Below are 7,130 nucleotides of genomic sequence, written 5' to 3'. Positions count from 1 at the left end.
CAACTGCACAGTCCTGTCATCTTAGGGCCTGATCCAGCACCAAGTGAAATCAGTTACAAGTTTTTTCACTGATTTGACTGGAACAGCATCAGATCCTTACAGCTTAGCTGAATTACGGGAGAGCGAAGCATAGATACTTTGAGGAGGGGTTTTATTGTACTGCCTTCCAAAGACATTTGTTTTACCAGCAGCTGAAGAATTGGTGGGCTACATATTTTAGCTTGTCATTGATATGTGTTAAAAGAGCTGTGAGCTGAAACATTATCCCTTTGCTCTCTTGCCTCCATTTTTCCTCATATTGATACAATTTGGCTGTGGCCACGCTAGCCCCTCCTATGGTAATGTGCTATGGTAACATGGCACTTCAGGATATGCTAATGAGGGACTACCATGAATATGCAGAGCCTTATTAGCACAATGGCAGCCGCACATGCTTCGAAACTGCCGGTTTTGAAACCAGCCACTTGTGCAGCCAGGGGGCCTTTCAAAACGGACCCTGATTTTGAAAGCCCCTTATTCCCATCTGGTCTAAGGACCATACTTTGAGCAGAAACCGTGAGATTTTTTTTCCCTTTATTCCTGGAGTGTGTGGTTTAGCCATTATTTCTGATTATCTGTTCTGGAAGGATCGAGATTTCTAAGCACATTTCTTCTTCCTCTCGGGGGATATTTTTGTCTGTTTCTAACATTAGCCGTGTCTACACGTGCATGCTACTTCGAAGTAGCGGCACTAACTTCAAAATAGCGCCCGTCACGGCTACATGCGCCGGGTGCTATTTCGAAGTTAACTTCGACATTAGGCGGCGAGACATCGAAGTCGCTAACCCCATGAGGGGATAGGAATAGCGCCCTACTTCGACGTTGAACGTCGAAGTAGGGACCATGTAGTCGTTGCACGTCCCGCAACTTCGAAATAGCGGGGTCCGCCATGGCGACCATCAGCTGAGGGGTTGAGAGACGCCCTCTCTCGAGCCCCTGCGGGGCTCTATGGTCACTGTGGGCAGCAGCCCTTAGCCCAGGGCTTCTGGCTGCTGCTGCAGCAGCTGGGGATGCATGCTGCAGGCACAGGGTCTGCAACCAGTTGTCAGCTCTGTGTATTTTGTGTTGTTTAGTGCAACTGTGTCTGGGAGGGGCCCTTTAAGGGAGCAGCTTGCTGTTGAGTCCTCCCTGTGACCCTGTCTGCAGCTGTGCCTGGCATCCTTATTTCGATGTGTGCTACTTTGGCGTGTAGACGTTCCCTCGCAGCGCCTATTTCGATGTGGTGCTGCGCAATGTCGAAGTTGAACATCGACGTTGCCAGCCCTGGAGGACGTGTAGATGTTATTCATCGAAATAGCCTATATCGATGTCGCTACATCGAAATAAGCTATTTCGATGTAGGCTTCACATGTAGACGTAGCCATTGTTCCTTACTTTTCTTCTGTGAAAATGGGAGTCAAGGAATGAATTTAATATTTTAGCACTGTCTATTTCTTTGGTCAATACTATCTTACGGTTACAATCCCTTTGCCTGCTGTCTTCTTGGGTGACCTTCTGCACCCAGATAATTTCTTCTTATTTATTTTAACCACCTGTGCTAGTTTGCTCTTATTCTTTCTCTTCACTTTCCCATTTTTAACAGTCTATCAACTATCATCTCTAACTGATATTTTATACTTTACCTTTCGGCCTTTCCTAGCTTACTTAGTGTGGGGCATTTTCTACTGGCACCACTTTGTTACCTCTGCCATATTTACTGAGATCCCTCTCACGTATACTTGAATTTAATTTTGAACGCTGTTCAATTTCCCTCAGCTGTCCCTTACCTTCCTTGTTTCATTTCTTTCAACTTTACCCAACCCTATTCCAATTCTAATACATTTTGCTCTACTGAAATTGAACTCCTTTATATTTTCCCTCTTATAGGCTTGCTTTCTCCCTCATTAGAAATGTAATTGGATTATCCCTCTATTGCCTGTGCTTCACACGCTTGTATGCAATCTTCAGAGACTACATGAAGGAGCTTCATAGAACTCTTTTCTCTTTCTATTCTGATGCTTATAAAAAGTTTCTTGTCAGTAATTTTTCTTCTTGCTCTCTCAGGGGCCCCTTCTTTTTCTCACTGGTGCTCATTTTTCACTACCCATTTATCTGCTTATTTCATCTGCTTCTTTCTTTTGCTTTGCTGACTTCTATCTAACGCCTTCTGTGCGAGTTTTCCCACTGGGTACATCTACACTACAGTTCTGTTTTGAAAGAATGTCTTTTGAAAGAGAACATCGAAAAAGAGTCTTTCGAAACGGCGTGTCCATACACACCAGCGGGGACCAAAGGTCTGGTCCATTCTTTCAAAAGGCCTCCAGCACAATTTCGAAAGAGAGCATCCACACATACCAGGCGCTTTTTTGAAAGAGCAGGGGCAGAAAGCACCATGGGCAGGGTCACATGGCAGATGAGCCCTTCCGGGGCCACTGCCCACCATCCCCTTAAAGGTGACCACCCCCCCGTGCCTCAGCCTGCACATGCTGAGGGCCAGCAACCTTGTCACCAGGCACAGAGAGAGAGAGAGAGAAACATTAGAGGTGGCTGTTAGCCGATGGCTGGATAATGAGTGGTCTGTGAGCCTTATTATATCTGAATCTTTAACTGCTAGGACCGGCAGTCCCTTTCCAGCGGGCAGCCAGGGTGGCTGACGGATGCCCCAAGGGTTGGTGCAGAGAGATTATTTCACCCGAGTCTTTAACTGCTAGGACAAACTGTCCCTTTGCAGCAGGCAGCCAGGGGGGCTGATGGGTGCCCCAGGAGTCTGTCCCATGGAGAAGACATGACTCAGTGCTCAGCTTTTACTGCACCTTACCACTGACCAGGCTGATGTAGCCAAAACGGCTAAGGTTCTTTGTTTGTGTTCGGCCGAGTTCCAATAACTGGAAGGAGTCAGGCTGAAGCATAAATGGTTACTATTTCTTAAAAGCAGAAATAAGAAATCTTAATAGTTACAAGGTTATTGCTCTATCTTCTTAACTACTAGAAGGATGATACATATGGCATACCAGTTAGATTACAAATGAAAGTTACACGTTTGAGGACAAAATGCCTCAGCCTACAGAGCACTGACTATTAAATGTGCACAAAATACATTGTAGGTATAATTCTCACCCCTGCATTCTCAGACTTCGGCGTAGCCAGTGTCTTTCACTCAATCCCTCAGGAAGAAGAGTAAGAGGAGGGCATCCCCTGGGTCCTCAGGAGGCAATGACCTTACCCAACTGGCAGGTATAGGTAATTGGAGCTCAATTAGAGTGGTCTGATGGACCCTTCTTTATACCCCTTGGGTCATGCACACTCTTCCTTATCTAAAGGTACCAGTTGTACTGGTTTGTCTTTGTGACGCCAGTTCTTACAAGGGAGTTGCAACTTAATTTACACTTGTAAGATAGAGATAACTAAGTCATTAAGACAGGACATTCTTTTCGTATGGGTGGGAGATTCCTCTTCTGGAACAATATGTAGGTATATAAATTATCAGTACCAGCCAAGGGCAGTTTAAGGCCCTGTGGTCATCAGCTGGCCTGCTAGCCCTCTTATCTGTATTCTTCCATCCAGGGTCATGATGAGGCAGCACATCTGTGTTTTGAAGCATCAAAGACTGTGCTGTTTCCTTTGTGCTTTGTGCTCTGAGGCACCTACGAGGGGCAAGATGGAGTAGAGCAGGGGGATTCTGTCTGGCCACAGTAGCATCCCGGGCCCCCATGGGCCCCAAGCAGCGCACCACACTACATCGCAGCCATAGCCAGCACCCTGGCCACGGTCCTGGCCACTGTGCTGCAGTGGCTCCAGGTGGCCAGCACAATAGCCACCCTACTGGATGACATCCTCAGGGCACAATGTCCCCAGCTGGTCCCCTGGGTCATCTGCTGCCTGTGGAGCTTCCCCACAAGCAGCGACTGGTGGGACCGGCTGCTGCTGGAGGACTGGGGCAATGACTGGTGGCTACAGAACTTTGGGATGACCAAGGGGACATTCCTGGAGCTGTGCCACTGGCTCACCCCAGTCCTCCAGCACTGGGACATGCACCTGAGGCTGGTGTTCCCCCTGTACAAAAGGGTGGCCATCACCCTATGGAAGCTGGCCACCCCACAGTTACCGATCCATCGGCCACCAGTTTGGGGTGGGCAAAGCCACCATCGGGGCCTTCCATATCGAGGTAAGCCGTGCTCAGCTCACGCCAGACAACATGTGAGGGGCAGAGGGAAGCCTGGTGACAGGCACCATTGGGAGAAGGATGGGCACCCTGGGACAAGGGGCAGGGATGGGAAAGGGCATGGGCAGGCACCCCAGGGATGGGCGGGGATGGGAATGGGCACAGGCTGGCAAGCTGCACCTGATCCCACGCCCACAAGTGCTCCCCTTTATGCCCTGCAGGTCGTCCGGGTGATCAACAAGGTGCTCCTGAAGCAGCTGGTTTGCATCGGGGACTTGGATGATGCCATCCGGGGATTCCAGAAGCTGGGATTCCCCAAATGCTTCAGAGCCCTGGATGGCACCCACATCACCATCCAGCCCCAGAGCACAGCCACAATGCCAACATGAATAGTAAGGGCTACCACTTGGTGGTCCTGCAGGCCCTGGTCAATGCAAATGGCTGGTTCCAGGACATCTAAGTGGGCTGGTTCAGCCGTGTACATGATGAGAGGGTCTTCCAGAACTCAGGGCTGGGACGCCGTATGGCCGAGAGTACCTTCATCCCCCGGTGGGAGCTCTGCAAGGGGACACTGTGATGCCATCCTGAATCATGGCGGACGCGGCCTACCCCCTGCAGGCCTGGCTTATGTGGCCATACACCGGGCACTCCCAGCCGAGCCAGGACCTTTTTAATGAGTGGCTGAACTGTGCCCAGAACACTGTGGAGTGGGCGTTCGGCTGCCTCAAGGGGTGTTTTAGATGCCTCTATACCAGCAGTGGTCAGGGCCTGCTGCACCCTCCATAACCTGGTGGAGGTGAAACATGAGCCCTATATGCAGGGGTGGGCCGCTGAGGTGGGGCACAAACAGCCCCCTGCCACCCCATGCCACCAGGCTTAGCAGGATGGGGTGCGTGTAAGGGATGTCCTGCACCAGGCTTTTCAGAGGGGGCCACGGTAACCCCCCTCATCATGCACCCCCCACACCCTGAACACACACTCCTCCCCCACCCTGCAAACACACGCACACCCACCAGCACACATACACGGGGGACATAGGTTAAACCATAAAAATAAACTATCTACTTAACAAATATGTGCCCCTCATTTACTAGGGGGATCGATATACATGTGGGGGGGAGGGTGAGCAGGGAGAATTATGCGCTTGTGTGGGGTGAGGGTGAATGGGGACTCAATGGCAGGGAACCCCATCACCTGTGCCCACCCCTTCCTCCCTGTGTCCGGGGGCCCCACTGGGGCCGGGATGGGGCCGGTGGCACAGGGAGGTAGGGGCGTGTCTTGGGCGCAGTCCCCATGCCTGTGCTGGGCTGGTGGGGGTGGGGGGCTCAGCCTCCATCTGACCAACCCTGGCCAGCAGGGTGTGGGCCAGGCAGATGAGGCTGGCCAGGGGGAGGTGGAGAGGGAGCAGGGCCTCCAGGTCAGCCTCCTCAGGGGGGTCCATTGTGGGGGAGGCAGGGGGATGGGGGATTGGGGTGGGGGGGGCTGCTAGGAGGGAGGGGAGGGATGCATGGGCAAAGGAGGTGTGGGGGACAGTGGGGAGGTGACGGGGGCTGTGTGTGTGAGAGTGACCTGCGATGGAGCAGCGGCAGGGACCAGGTGGCTGACCACAGCCTGAGTGAGTGTGTCCAGGTTTGATGCCACCTGGTCCCACACCTGCCACTCCATAGCAAGCCACTCCCACACAACACTCATCAGCTCCCTGAGGGCAGCCGTGTGGGCCATGTCCCCTGCTTCCTGCTCCCTGGCCTGGTGGTGCTGGCAGAGGTACTGGCGATGGCCCCGCGCTGTCCCAGACCGAGGCCTGGGCTGCTCCACCCTGCCCTCTGTGGTCGGGCTCCCCGGGCCCGTCATGGGGTTGGTCCAGCTGCTGGCTTCTGGAACTGTGGAGACATAAGGGGAGAGGAATGGGCCTTTAGTCCCAATGAGGGACCCCTTGAGCGCCCCCCATCCCTCCCACCCTTTCCTGGGGACCCTGCACAGACCACATCCAGGGTTCCTCATCAGGATTGCAGGAGTGCTGGCTCGTTGGTCTAGGGGTATGATTCTCGGTTTGGGTCCGAGAGGTCCGGGGTTCAAATCCCGGACGAGCCCTCCTTTCTTTTTGCGACCGGGTGCTGGCAAACAGGGTGCGTGCTAACAGGAGGGAGTTTGGAGAGGCTCTCCTGGAGGAGGAGAAGGAAGGAGCAAACTAAAGCACCTTGGGGTAAGTGGCTGCTTATATTTGGAGGTTTTGGGCTTGTGTGTTTGTTTGGAGTTTGGAGTTTGGAGTGCTGAGCTGAGTGTTTGTTTGTTTGTTTGAAAGGCCGTGTGCTCAGGCAGGCAGGCAGGCAGGCAGTTGGAAGCTGATTAGGTTTGAATTGAAACACCGTGTGCTGATTGGCTGAGCTGCAGGCAGAGGGAGGAGCTATCAGGGAGGCCGAGCACTTAAACCCTGCTAGTAAGCGACCAGGGAGCTTTGCGACCGGGTGCTGGCAAACAGGGTGCGTGCTAACAGGAGGGAGTTTGGAGAGGCTCTCCTGGAGGAGGAGAAGGAAGGAGCAAACTAAAGCACCTTGGGGTAAGTGGCTGCTTATATTTGGAGGTTTTGGGCTTGTGTGTTTGTTTGGAGTTTGGAGTTTGGAGTTTGTTTGTTTGGAGTGCTGAGCTGAGTGTTTGTTTGTTTGTTTGAAAGGCCGTGTGCTCAGGCAGGCAGGCAGGCAGGCAGTTGGAAGCTGATTAGGTTTGAATTGAAACACCGTGTGCTGATTGGCTGAGCTGTAGGCAGAGGGAGGAGCTATCAGGGAGGCTGAGCACTTAAACCCTGCTAGTAAGCGACCAGGGAGCTTTGCGACCGGGTGCTGGCAAACAGGGTGCGTGCTAACAGGAGGGAGTTTGGAGAGGGGGAGCTTGGAGGGAGCCAGTGACTTCTGTTGCCCTTAAACTAAATCCTTTATAACAACCTCTATCTGAA

At 52.5% G+C, this 7,130-nt stretch overlaps 1 non-coding gene across 1 annotated transcript; it reads left to right on the top strand.

Annotated features, from left to right (window-relative positions):
* Positions 1 to 6,199: 6,199 nt before the first annotated feature.
* On the top strand, positions 6,200 to 6,271 carry TRNAP-UGG (transfer RNA proline (anticodon UGG)). Its single transcript has one exon. It is a non-coding gene; the product is annotated as a tRNA-Pro (tRNA).
* The last annotated feature ends 859 nt before the right edge of the window (positions 6,272 to 7,130 follow it).

The sequence above is a fragment of the Carettochelys insculpta genome, chromosome 1 (assembly GCF_033958435.1).
Source record: "Carettochelys insculpta isolate YL-2023 chromosome 1, ASM3395843v1, whole genome shotgun sequence".
Lineage (NCBI taxonomy): Eukaryota > Metazoa > Chordata > Testudines > Carettochelyidae > Carettochelys > Carettochelys insculpta.
This window is presented reverse-complemented; position numbering and strand designations above follow the sequence as displayed.